The sequence below is a fragment of the Dermacentor variabilis genome, chromosome 9 (assembly GCF_050947875.1).
Source record: "Dermacentor variabilis isolate Ectoservices chromosome 9, ASM5094787v1, whole genome shotgun sequence".
Lineage (NCBI taxonomy): Eukaryota > Metazoa > Arthropoda > Arachnida > Ixodida > Ixodidae > Dermacentor > Dermacentor variabilis.
This window is the reverse complement of record NC_134576.1, coordinates 102,650,419-102,664,675: the sequence shown is the minus strand read 5'-3', so window position 1 is coordinate 102,664,675 and position 14,257 is coordinate 102,650,419.

Below are 14,257 nucleotides of genomic sequence, written 5' to 3'. Positions count from 1 at the left end.
GAGCCAGCCGATGCGGGTCGTTCGGCACTGGAGCCTATCCTGGCTTTTGCCACGTCATCAGGAGTCGTACGGGTTGTAGATCTTGCTTCTCGCAGAATAATTGTCCCTTTCAAGACGCATTGTTCTCTTCCCCTTTTTTTCTTCCTAGTACTGGGACAAGAAGCCGTTCTTTTGAAAATAAATAAATAAATAAATAAATAAATAAATAAATAAATAACGAGTTGTCCAGTTTGGTGGCACGTATTGGGAACATGGGCTGTAACTTAACTTGTTCACTACATGTCTTATTTCTACTTGGTTCACCGCATTTCTTTCTTCTTTTTTTTCGAGCACCTTCTACTTAAAAACTTGAAAAACGTCGCCCTATGAGTGACCCCACTGCCCGTACAGCAGCTCAAGTCTAAAAAAAATTTTGCTGAATTTGCCCTGTCACTTCCCGTTAGACTGACGTAATTTCCTCTTGCCGCCAGAAACACTCGTCCCTGCTGTCTCGCCAATGCAGTTTTCATCTCTCCCCGTTTGCGAATCGGAGGCATTACGAGGCAAAGGCAACCTTCCCACCATGTCTTCTGAGACGGCTGCATTAAAACTGTCTTCAATGAGAATGAAATGAAATGGAGCTTTCCTAGTTTTGCTACCTAATCTACTTTAGCTCTACTCGTTCGTTGAACAAATACGCATGTTTAAAAAAAAGAATATTGCGTTGTCGTATAGAGTTTGCTAACAACTACACCCTGCAATATAGGCTGAAAGCAGTCGCTGCTGGCTATCACAATGCGTAATCACGATCGTAAGTCTTGGCCAAAGAGAGAGGGGAGAAAAAGAAACAAAGAAGCCGGACCGCTTCGACCCGACTGAAAGGACTGCAGCGGCGTTACGACATCGACAAAATCGCTCCGCCAAGCGCGTTCTCCTTGTTGCGAAACTCGGAAGGCTTCCCCTCCGTCGCAGGCGTAGGCGTAAGGACAGACGATGAAACCACGCCGTCCTCTCAAAACACCAGACGAGACGTCACCTCGATCCGAGATTTGAAGCCACGGCAATCGACGTCTGCCTCGTTTCACAACCGCATTATTCAATCGCGTTCGCTTTGCTTTCAAGGCCGGCTCATGGCCAGGGAAACGACAATGTTTTCACACAGGCAGGTGAAGGCACGTGGCCATATATATATATATATGTTGATGGTAACGCTGAGAGGTTGGCTCGAATAGAAAATTCTGACCTGCTACTCCGCATTAGGGAAGAGAAATGGAATAGAAAGAGAGAGAGAGAGAGGTGTTGACGATTAGGTGTAAACGTAGCAGACGAAGAGACAGCCGATAAGCTGCTAGGCTTGCGACGGTGACAGGGAAAAGTAGGGTTTTATAACGTCGAATCAAACGACGCAGCATACGCCTGCGCCCTTCTCACCTTGGGGCGTTACATGAGACGCGTTGCGGATCTCATAACGTGCTGTGTATGCTATGCTCAGTACTTTTTATATGCTATCGTCCTGGTGCCGTTGTGCCGTCAACGTTGATAATAATGTTCGTTTCCTTCTTTTGTCGAAATAAGCTTCTCTTTAAGTACGTCTTGGACACGGGATCGAATTCTGGTTGCGGACAAGTTGAGCCTTCTGGTGTCTATTTCGGCCAAGGAAAGACGATCATAATATTTTGCCTGCATGCAGAAGGTGCCGCGGAAGATTACCTTCAGTGCCCAATTAGCAGCTGCGAGTGTCCAGTGTAGTGAATTCGACCCAACGGCCCTCGTTCGCGAAAACGTTCTTACGCTAGAGCCGTTCGTCAGAGCAGACATATAGCCAATCATGATGTTTGACATTTTACCGTCGAAGGCTGTCGCCCAATAGCAAGCAGCACTTACGAATAAAAGCTTCGTGGATTAACCTCCACATTTTTCTGACGTCCATGACACTTCCTACAAACATTTTAAAAAAGAATCTGGTGCCGAGTTCAAGAAACCTTTTGTTCTTAAGTGCTGTTGGCCATTGGCCGACCGCCCTTTTGCCAATATTATGCCCAACATCATGATTGGTTGGCACTTGAGTTGGGGTGGGGGGGGGAGGGGGTATTCTGTAAGTGTCCACTTAGTGGACATGTCCATTTCATCTGCTGCGGAAGTGACGATTAGCCGGGGGGCGCCTGTCTCCGTCTCTCATGCCGTAGCCTAGCCCAGTCAATCATAACTTCAGCAGCAGACGATACGGACACGTCAACTAAGTGGAAACTTACAGAATACCCTTCTGTTTTTTTACGAATGGTTCTAGCGTAAGCATTCTTAATTCTTATGTTATTTCTTTTTAATTCACTACGCTAGATAATGATGGCTGCTAAGGGCAGTTAATATCATTTTGCTTGGCGCCTTTTGCGTGCAGGTAAAATTTAATCATCGCGTTTTCTTGACCGAAATGGATGTCAGAAAGCTCAACTTGTTTGCAGCCAAGTTTCGATCCTGTGTCAGCAACATAGGAACCGTCGCCGGCGTTGTCTTTATCGTCGCACCGTCGCAGTTTTGTCGTCACCGAGCCAATTATTGTTTTACCTTGAGAATAAAGCGCCCACATACAAGGGACGAAGTTAAGCAGACGAACACCAGCTGTTCACTTCTACTTCAATGACGCTTCCTTTCCTAACAAGACAGTTTTTTTTTTCTGAACCTTTTCAACACATTTTGTGTAAACAGACTAAGCACTGGTCGATGGATCCCTCGCGGTACGTGCCACTCATGCTGGAACAACAACAACAACGAAAACAACAACAACAACAACAATGACGACGACGACGACGACGACGACTTCTGCTTCACATCATTCCTTGTCAGTTGGCGCTCCGTTCTCAAGATGAGCGTCCGCCAACTTGATGCGATTTTGGTTCTTTTACTGCTATCGTCGCTTTGGGCTTTCTATTATGGCAAAGAAAGCAAGAGCTCGTGAGTCAGCCTCAGGAAGCTGGGCGAGAGTACATTTTTACTCAGCCGAATAATATCTCGGGGTGTCCGCAACACGAGAAGAAAGTTTACAGGTGAATAAACATGAACAGGTGACAAACATGAACAAGCAACAAAATCCCAATACAGAAAGGCGTCAGGCAGGGAGATACGATATCTCCAATGCTATTCACAGCGTGTTTACAGGAGGTATTCAGATACCTGGATTGGGAAGAATTGGGGATAAAAGTTAATGGAGAATACCTTAGTAACTTGCGATTCGCTGATGATATTGCCTTGCTTAGTAACTCAGGGGACCAATTGCAATGCATGCTCACTGACCTGGAGAGGCAAAGCAGAAGAGTGGGTCTAAAAATTAATCTGCAGAAAACTAAAGTAATACTTAACAATCTCGGGAGAGAACAGCAATTTAGAATAGGCAGCGAGGCACTGGAAGTCGTAAGGGAATACATCTACTTAGGGCAGGTAGTGACGGCGGATCCGGATCATGAGACGGAAATAATCAGAAGAATAAGAATGGGCTGGGGTGCGTTTGGCAGGCATTCCCAAATCATGAACAGCAGGTTGCCATTATCCCTCAAGAGAAAAGTATATAATAGCTGTGTCTTACCAGTACTCACCTACGGGGCAGAAACCTGGAGGCTTACTAAAAGGGTTCTACTCAAATTGAGGACGACACAACGAGCTATGGAAAGAAGAATGATAGGTGTAACGTTAAGGGATAAGAAAAGAGCAGATTGGGTGAGGGAACAAACGCGAGTTAATGACATCTTAGTTGAAATCAAGAAAAAGAAATGGGCATGGGCAGGACATGTAATGAGGAGGGAAGATAACCGATGGTCATTAAAGGTTACGGACTGGATCCCAAGGGAAGGGAAGCGTAGCAGGGGGCGGCAGAAAGTTAGGTGGGCGGATGAGATTAAGAAGTTTGCAGGGACGGCATGGCCACAATTAGTACATGACCGGGGTTGTTGGAGAAGTATGGGAGAGGCCTTTGCCCTGCAGTGGGCGTAACCAGGCTGATGATGATGATGATGATGAAACATGGACTGCGTCGAATATGACAGACGCATCCGAGTCCCGACCGGCAGCTTACTGAGATAATCGATATCTATACGCTCCATTCTTTCCGCTGGCAGTTTTCCATGAGTCTGAAACTTTTAGGATAACTCAGTGACTTGTGAAGGAGTAAAACACCGCGCTGCGAGTGGTTGAATGGGGCACGGTGGATGTAAGAGCCAGGAAGACAGCGGTGAGGATCAGAGAGCAGATGGGTGGGCGTTACTACTAGTCTAGTTGACATTTAGAGGTAGGAGCAGAGTACAGCCGGCTATGTGATGCGTAGGGCAGAAGACCGGGAGGCTGTTAGAGGGTGTGAGACCGGGCTAGATGGTATTCCATGCTGAAGTGACTAGCGCAAGAGTGGACACGGGACAATAAAAAGGCGACAAGGTAAAGCGCCGTGTCCTTGTCTCCTTTTTAGTGTCCCGTGTCCACTCTTGCGCTAGTCACTTCAGCATGGTCTACTGGAGTTGCAGAATGGATGCCAAGAGAAGGAAAGCGCAGCATATGAGGACGACAGAGGATTAGGAAATTTGAAGGCGTAGGATCAAATCGAATGGCACCAGACCGGGCTAATTGAAAATTGCTGGTAGAAGACAGTGCTGCGAGAAGAGAGTCTAGTGGTTAGGGTGTCCACTTCGGCTGCGGCAGGTGGTCCGTTCGAATCCCGCCGCCGGAGATCTGGCCGTTCAAGAAACCGGGCAGAGACGCGACCCTGGTCTGACACTTGGCTGCTCTTTCTGGGGTGTGGCGTCTGGGAGAGGCATCGTAAGCCCAGCTTTTCGCTAGTTGTACCTCGACAGTTTCGAATCGTTCCAGCCTGGAAAGGTGGTCCTCGATACGTGAATAGGCATTTGACATCAAGCAGGCTGCTGAATTTTGTAGTTGTTTTCATTCGTGAGAACTGCTTGTCATTTGCTCGCCACTTTCGCGAATAATATGAAGAAAAAAATATAGAATATGATTTCTTCATTTCGATGTAACTAAATAATCTTTTTTTTTCGCTCTTCGGGTACACTAGGTTTAATGTCAAGAATGGCCGTTGGCTACTTCTGCTAGCCATGCAAAGGGTGCCTTTTCTTTCTTCTGCGCCAAAAATTTAAAAATTGCCGTGGCCGATAGCGCAAATCTAACCCTTAATCTGAATTCGCGATGAGGTGGCCATTACTTCTATGAAAAATCAGAATGCTTAATTTAATACTGAACATAGTAATGCCATTTAACTTTTTAATTAGTTACCTTACAGCATATTTAAATCTGCTAGTTGTAGCTGGTGAGTATGCAAGGCATATCGGCTTACAACGAATTCTGAGCATGGCACCGATTTCGAGATATGCGGCGTCAAACTTAAGGTAAAAATTCACTGTTGGTCCACTTACTTTTTTGTATAAGAACGCTGGTTTCCGCAAGTAACTGAAACGCCAATGAGTTTCCTCGGACACTTTGAAAGTTAATATCTTGAAATTGGCGTAGTCTTGAGAACCAGTTCGAAGTTGATGTGCCTCGCGTACTCACCTACAACTCGCCAGCTACAATTCGTTTATTGAAATATGCGCCTTAACGTAATAAAATAACAAGGTAATTTGCGTAATAATGTTAATTATTCAATTAGGCATTTTGATTTCTCATAGAAGTAATGGCCACCTCGTCGAGAAATTTAGATCAAGGGTTAAAATTGTGCTAACTGCGAGAGACAATTCGTAAAAACTTCGTTCATCTAAAAAATAAATAAATAACCCTATGTGGCCTACGAACTGTGCAGAAAAGAAAATTTAGCGAAAGCGAAACAGAGAAAGGGAATAGTCGGATTACTGTCTACCTCAATCCCTCCACCGCAACACATGTACATAAAGGAACCGTAATGTTCGATCACGAGTCAGAAGCAAACGAATACAATTTGACGTAATAGTTCTGCGGAAGCACACAAGGTGGAGAGAAGTAATTAATAAACGTGAAAATCAGACATCCACCCGTTCGTACCAAAAAATTCGTCCCGGACCAGGACGAATTTTTCTTCAACTGCGAGGCTTTTCCTTTCTTTCGATATATATATATATATATATATATATATATATATATATATATATATATATATATATATATATATATATATATATATATATATAGCTGTTCACTTCATTAAAGAAAGGAGACGGCCTTGGCGTTGTATATTTGGTGTGGTGACGTTAGTTAAGCAACGTTCGTTGCTTCGTTGCGCAATTCCGTGGGGGAACAGAGCCGTTAACCGGGCGCTTCTGTATAGTGGCGAACAACACGTGTGTCTCAAATAGCTTTAGCTCGGTTGCTTAAGAGCAGGCGCCCTTTGCATCATCTGCGCCGCTGTAAAGGCGGTGAAGGTGCAACCACAGGCCACTAAAATGGGCGAAAGAGCCGAATAAAGCTATTTCGCTTTAATTAAAGTGGCAACACACACACACACTGCGCTTCATTACGAGTCGTCGTCGTAATTTTTGGCATACATTTTGATTGCTAATCTTTACTAATCGCGTTCCCGTTCTGGGAAGCGATCGTGCTTCTTTATCGCCACACATGTCAATCTCAGAGCGAGCAATTAAGCCGTTGAGCTTTCGGAGAACAACGCCGCACTGGTTAAACAGGTATCTCGACAACGCCTCGTTGTAACGACATCACCCGAATGGTGAGCGAACTTCGAACACTTCACCGGCACACTTTGTCCGAGCTCTAGTCGGTCTGGTCAGCTACCTCGCCAATGTGGCGCCGGAAACCGCTTTGTCATGCGTTTTCGCGCCTTTGTTGGTTTCTCACTGCGCCGTAAGATGGCGCGATGCAACTCAGACAGGTCCTTACGAAGCTCGACCGGCGGTGGTGACAGAACAACAGCTGCTTCCAGGCACGTGTATGCTCTGGTTATCGACAAAGAAAAGAGAAAGAAAAAGAGAGAAAAAAGAAAGAGAAAGAGAAAAAAGAAACGTGCATCACAGCGGAAACTGCAAGTGACGTCAGTCACTGGGGAAACGCACTAATAGAAATCCACGGGTTGCTCCCCCTTTCGCTGGTATATAGCTATATGGGGTGTGAGACGCCCTTTGTCTTGACGTTATGGCTAGTTTGTCGGCTAATTAGTTCTTTAAATAATATAAATTATTGGGTTTGACGTGCGCAAACCGCGATTTGATCGTGAAGCACTCCGTAGTGGGGGACCCCGGAAATTTGGACCATCCGGGGTTGTTTAACGTGCACCTAAATCTAAGTACGCGGGTGTTTTCGCATTTCGCCCCCATCGAAATGCGGCCGCCGTGGCCGGGATTCGATCCCGCGACCTCGTGCTTAGCAGCCCAACGCCACAGCCACCAAGGGCTAGTTAGTTCTATATCGCGGTGAAAGTTTAACAGCGTGAATAGCCGAACGAAAAAGACGAGGCGAACCACACGCGTGGTAGCGTTCAATGGTTTTCCGCAAGTGTATCAAATATATGCCATAAGTATCAGACGCGAAAAATAATAAAGAAAGATACGGCATCACATTTACACAATAGATGACGACGTCAATGCGATTAACATTGAACCAATGTAGCGATACACCGTGTAGTATCACCGCCGAAATGCTTCATGTATATGAGGCATGTATACAGCTTGACTCCTCTCTGGCGCTTCTTCTTTGGGTACACTGTGCCATCTGGCGGCGCCACCACGAAGTTTGCGCGTGGCGCGTGCGTTAAGGCATATTCAGAACAGATTGTCTGAATATATTACGCTGCACAACGAAAACTTAATGAACGAGAAAAAAGGGGGTCAACCCGAGGGGCCTGATTCTTATCAATCATATCATGAGAAGCCAACGAAAAAAGACGCCAAAGAGAACATAGGGGAAATTACTTGTACTTACTAATTGAATTCAAGAAATGATAAATTAATGGCAATGAAAGAAGATGAAAAAAGCAACCTGCCGCAGTTGAAGAACGGTCCCACGTTTTTGCATTACGCGTGCGATGCTCTAACCAATTGAGCTACCGCGTCGCCATCCACTTTTTTGGGTATTTATGTGTTACTACTACTGTAAGCATTTATGCGGACTTCATCTTCGTCTGTACAAAGTCATCATCAATCATCGGCTTGTGTTCGTTTTTGCGTCGGCGCCATTTTTCCTTCTTGGAATAAAGCGTCGTTCTCGACCGTGGTCTTTCAAGTCGTGGATGCTCTTTAATATCCCTTCGACCTCTCTCCTCTTCAAGATCTCTCCGGGACCTACGTTCGGGACTCCGGTTACGCCGAGAGGCCGCCATGTCGCAAGACCAGCCCACAACGTCCATCAGCTCGGTTCAAGTGCCAGCCACCCCCACCCCCAGCGCTGCTAACAATCGGTATCGCGATCCTGAAATCTTCTCTGGCTTGCCTGGTGAGGAGGCCGAAGACTGGCTCGACAACTGCGATACAACTGCCGTACTGCTGCAGCGCGACCATGAATTTCGCGAAAAGGTTGTTGCATATGCAAACCGCTTTCTGTCTTCCGCGGAAAAGAAGTACTCGATAACCGAACAAGAGTGTTTGGCTGTTGTCTGGTCTATTCAGAAATTTCCTCCATACCTCCAAGGTCAACATTTCACGGTTGTGACCGATCACCATGCCCTATGTTGGTTCTCGACAATCAAAAGCTTGTCTGGACGCCTTGGCCCCTGGATGCGCCGATTACAAGCATATGATTTCGATGTCATATACAAGCCCGGAAAGAAGCACCAAGATGCCGATGTTCTTTCACGATGCCCATTACCACCATCATCGGAGCACATCACATGACCTTGTCAAATTGGCCGCACGGAGGACGCATTGTCTATTACACCGATTTCCTCGTTGACTCCATCAAACAGCCCTTCAGTACTTTCCACTCACCAGCGCGCCGATTCTTATTATCATGGTATCATCAATCGCCTTAACGGTGTTTCATCTACACACAATGCCAGCCTGAAACAGCTCAAACTGTTCAAGTTTGAAGACGACGTGCTCTACCGTTACATTTTTCACCCTGAAGGCCATCGATGGGTTCCCATTCTGTCGCGCTCTCTTCTCGCTGTGGTTCTGCAGGCCTCACACGATGACCCTACGCCAGGCCACTTGGGTTACCACAAAACACACGAGCGCATACGCAGCCGATTCTTCTGACCAGGTTTTTCCAGGAGCATAGCTAGATATGTTGCCACGTGCACGCTTTGTCAACACCATAAGCGACCTACTACTGCTCCGCTCGGGACGCTACAGCCACTTCCTTGTCCTGCAGAACCCTTCTCAGTCGTCAGCATTGACGTTTTCGGGCCACTCCCAACTACTCCAGACGGCAACAGATGGATCGTCACTGCTGTTGACCATTTGACCCGGTACGCTGAAACAGCCTCAGTACGTTCAGGAGCTGCCTCAGAAGTAGCGGCACCCCATGACTTACGTCATGGGGTGCCTCGCGTTCCTTATGCGACCGTGGCAAGGCATTTCTTTCAAACACTCTTAATCAAGCTCTGGAAGCGTCCAGCACCGTGCACAAGACAACGTCTAGCTACCACCCTCAAACCAATGGCCTAACAGAGCGATTTCATCGCACGCTGTGCGACATGCTATCCATGTATATTCAACCTGACCATCGTACCTGGGATGCGATTCTCGCATTTGTAACCTTTGCATACAATACGTCTGTTCAACGCACCACCGGATACTCTCCGTTTTTCTTAGCATATGGCCGCCACCCAACTTCCATCACTCGACTTTTCTTTCTTCTCTGGCCCCGTCAACACTTCACCATTCATTTGCGACCAGTTTGTGTCTTGTCTTGCCCAATGTCGTCGTCGCGCCCGTATAAACACAGAAGCAAGCCAAGACGATCGCAAACATCGGTACGATGCCTCTCACCGCGTCGTTTCCTATCGCCCCGGTGACGATGTGCTCCTATAAACATCTGCACGAACACCCGGTTTATTTGAGAAGCTTGAATCTCAATATATTCGCCCCTACAAAGTTATAGAGCACACCTCGCCGGTGAACCATCGCGTTACACCTGCTGATGCCCCAACTGAGCGAAGCTGCCGCGGAACAGAGATCGTGCACGTTTCCCTCCTGAAGCCCTTTCATCTCCTTTCCACTGTCTAATGTGCGGCCAGGCTGGCCGCTTCCGTCCACAGGGGAAATTAGTGTAAGCATTTATGCGGACTTCATCTTCATCTGTACAAAGTCATCATCAATCCTCGTGTTCGTTTTTGCGTCGGCGCCATCTTTCCTTCTTGGAATAAAGCGTCGTCTCCGACAGTGGTCTTTCACTACAACTAACCTTGGGAGTGTTAGCCAGCGCCATCACTCACAAACCTTGGCGGCGGATGTGGAACGTCCTTTCTGCTGCAGGCGTCACGAGGACGGGATCTTTTTGGGTAAAGGCAACTGGTCAAATCCGCACATGCTACCTGAATACACCAATGTTGCCGGATTCGAGACCCTCGATATGTAATGAACGAGAAGAAAGGGGGCTAACCGAGGGGCCAGATTTTTATCAGTCATATCATGAGAAGCCAACAAACACTGACACACCACGGACAACATAGGTAGCAACAACATAGGGGAAATTGTACTTACTGATTGAATTAAAGAAATGATAAATTAAGAATAAGGAAAATTTAAAGGTTTTCTTAAGGAAACGCTCATATCCAGCGGCACATACTTGGTCCCCCATGCCCAGTGACCCAAGAGGGGTTCATTCAAGTTCAGCACTGACCCAGTGGCACATTATTTCCAGTTGCCAGCTTGGCACCGAGGACGCTCATGGAGTACTGGCACAAAGCCAGCGACCCAAGTTCTTCCGACGGTTGGTTTCGTACCCTGCTCCCTTATTAGCCCAGCAGCACTGCTCGTTAGATCGTGGACTATCTAGTTATCAAAGTTGACCGGGAACGGTCATAAATATAGGAGTAGATAGACAGATAGTCAGCCCTCCGAAACTGCGTGAAGTACCCTAATATTGCCAATCGCATCAAAAGAAAAAGATACGACAATCGCATCTGCATGTTCCCCGCTTGATCCCGAGTCCATTTTTTCTTCTAAGCAGAAACACACGCCAGAAATCGTTTTTCTTTTTCGGTTAGCGTCAGGGAAGTCCTGCTCACAGATGCGTCATTCAGCTTATGTTTTCTGCTGCTTCGAATATTATTCCATAGTTACCTCGTCAAAAGAGGGCCTAAGCATGACTTCATTATGAAAACGTGGTACGCAACCACAAACTCGGCAACGTATATGCCCGTATGGTCGGAAACGGCATCGGTGATGTTACAGTATAGCTAGCTTTTAACTTTTTTAACGCGACAGCGTTAAGGGCTTTATGTCACAGAAAATCCGGTGTCGGCGTCGGCGGCGTTGTCAGCAAGAGAAAAATAATAACGATCTACGCATCCCGAACTACGCAGAACCCCCGCGTGGCCCATAGGCGTTACTAAAATAATTGAATTTCTCAAAGCAGGATGCGTCAGAACATTCGTAAAGTACAACTTGCATACAACATAGATACGCGATAGCATCGGATTGAAATTTGAATATGCGAGAATGGATGGATGGATGCAAAACTTTAATAAGGTCCTGAGGTACGCGACTCAGCGCGCTGCGGGACGCTCCCACGTTGGGACAGTCAGGCCATGCCCGACCGCCGCGTCGTGGGCCCTCTGGACAGCCCATAGTTGCACCCCGGCATCGGGGCTCTTGATAGCGGAAACCATAAATCAGATACGAGAAACGAGATACGAGAAATCATAATTCCATTACGCGGAAACTCAAACACAAACCCCTTTTCCAGTTGCCGTTTGAGGTGTGGCGCAGCTTGGCACTACCTCCGTGATCGGCCCATGCAAGAAGCCAAGTTTCTACGAGAAAACCCACCTTCGTGCGTAGCGTATGCCGCCAGCGTTTCCCGGTAAACGTTACGATTACATAAGCTGCAGTTGCCGAAAAGCGTGAGAAGCAGTCGGGGATTTTTTAATGCTATCGCGTTACCACTATTAAAGGGGAAGCTTAAGCGTCCTCCAATTTCTATTTGCGCACCTGCCAATTTGCTGCATAAAAATGGGCGGTGAGGGCTGAGGCGTGGGTTATGGAGAGATAAACAAAAAGAGCAGGGAGATTAACTAGACGGACATCCGGTTTGTTACCCTGCATGGGGGAGAGGAGAGCGATAATAGCTCAAATCTTCTCCTGTCCGAGCTAAATCTTAAAGCGGCAGACATTTTCGTCCTTGCGCAACCTTTCCCGCGTGCTCTCTTGCACTACGTTCGTTGACGGTTTGGCTGTCGCTCTGGCTTTTTTTTTTGTGATAACAGTTCTTCAGCTTTCGGTGCCATTTGTCGCAGATCTCATAACAATCCTTTTTGTTAGAATCTTGGTAAACATCGTTGCGATAATCCTCTCCGTGACGACTTGTGCAGGTGTTATTAACAAGTCATAAGAAAAGTGAACTATGCAGTTGTCTTGCCTCAGGTTTATATATGCCCGATGTGCGACACGCGGCCCCGCCCTGCCACCGTCGTCGGGGCTGTCATTATCGCCGTTAGCGTTATCGTCATCAGCGTTGCTGCGAACGTTATCGCGCCAGCTCCCGCTGTTCTGGTATTGAGTAGCTATATATTTGCTACGTCATTTTTTTTTCTCTCCAGATATTACTTCAGGAACTGTCAGAAGCGCCGGGCATCCGCAGTGCTGAGGAAGCATTTCTTCGTGGTGTCTACGTTTATTCATATAACATTGTGCGGCAGTATTGTGTTAACGCGAGGGCGTTAAGGAGTCCGCATCGCAGAAAAGCCGGCGCCGGCGTCCGACATCGGCGTACAGAGTCGAACATCGCCTCGGCAAAAATAATTTCGAACCAAATTCCGAACCACGCACGCCCAACCACTCCTCTACAACCAAAGTTGCTCACACCTTGTCTTCCATTGGTTACAAAGTTATTGCTCAGAATTTTGAGAACGGCAGGCCACAAACAAGTAATGGAAAAGAAAACACCGAAAGCGCGTGTCCTTTATGTTAGCTCTTCTCAGACTGAAATATTAAAAGTGCGACACAATAACAGGAGATTGACCCACGCAAGAGGCCGCGTTTCTGCCAGAAAGATCGCCTTCGTGCACAGCGTTCGCAGTCACTGTTTTCCATTGAACCTTACTGTTACATAAACTGCAGTTGCCGGGGACCGTGAAAAGCGGTAATGGATCTTTGAACGCTGTCGCGTTCCATTCTTAAAGGTGAAGCTTAAGCGTCCTCCGAATGTTTTAACGCGACAGCGTTAAGGAGCTCGTGTCACAGAAAAGCCGGTGTCGTCGGCGTTGGTGTCGGCGGCGTTGGCCGTGAGCGATAAATCCCAGCAGGCACTTCATGAATAAAAAACAACTTGCAAGATCGGCTGGGTGGGAATCGAACCAGAGTCTCCGGAGTGTGAGACGGAGACGTTACCACTGAGCCACGAGTTCGATGCTTCGAAGCGGTACAAAAGCGCCTCTAGTGAACGCGGTGTTGCCTTAGAAACGAGCTGTTTCTAAGGCTCAGGCGTGCGTCGCTTGCTCAGGCGCACATTTCGTTGTCGCGCCGAACGCTGCGTTGCTCGACGCTCACCGCGTCCGATGCGGGGCGCGTAGTCGCTGCGCCGTAGCCCATTGTCTTACACCCCTTGGCGGGTCGACGGGAATGCTGTCGCGTTCCACTCTTGAAGGCGAAGCTTAAGCGTCCTCCAATATTTCTTTTACCTAGCCGCACACGGACTTCTCGCGGTGCGTTTGAGAAACAGAGCTGTGAATGCGAAAAGGTCGCACGTAGCCCTGGTACTTTAATCACGACGTGTACCCCGCATAACAGCTCTCCCTAGGTGGCCGGAGACCCTGCGCTGACCAATCACGACAGCCAGTGATGTTAAGGCGATGACGCGCGCCAATCGCGAGTCCCAAACGCTATATATATATATTTGCGAATTCCTCACGTGACTAGCTGAACGTGGCTTTAGGCTCTACAAAGATCGGCCGACAGCTGCTTTAGCTTCTACAAACGACTCCGCTGCAGTGACTTTAGCTTCTACAGCGAGGCTGAAGAGGGCTTTAAAGTCTGCATACGCGTTTAGCTTCAGCAACGCTGCATGCCTTTAACGAAATACAGAACGCGGTCGCTAAAAGCGAAAGAATGCCTCGGGAATGCTCGTAAATATTTCTGGCGGTCTCCACCATGCTGCTTCATTTACATAGTTCCTTTATGCATTCTCGAGAAATTCGACTATG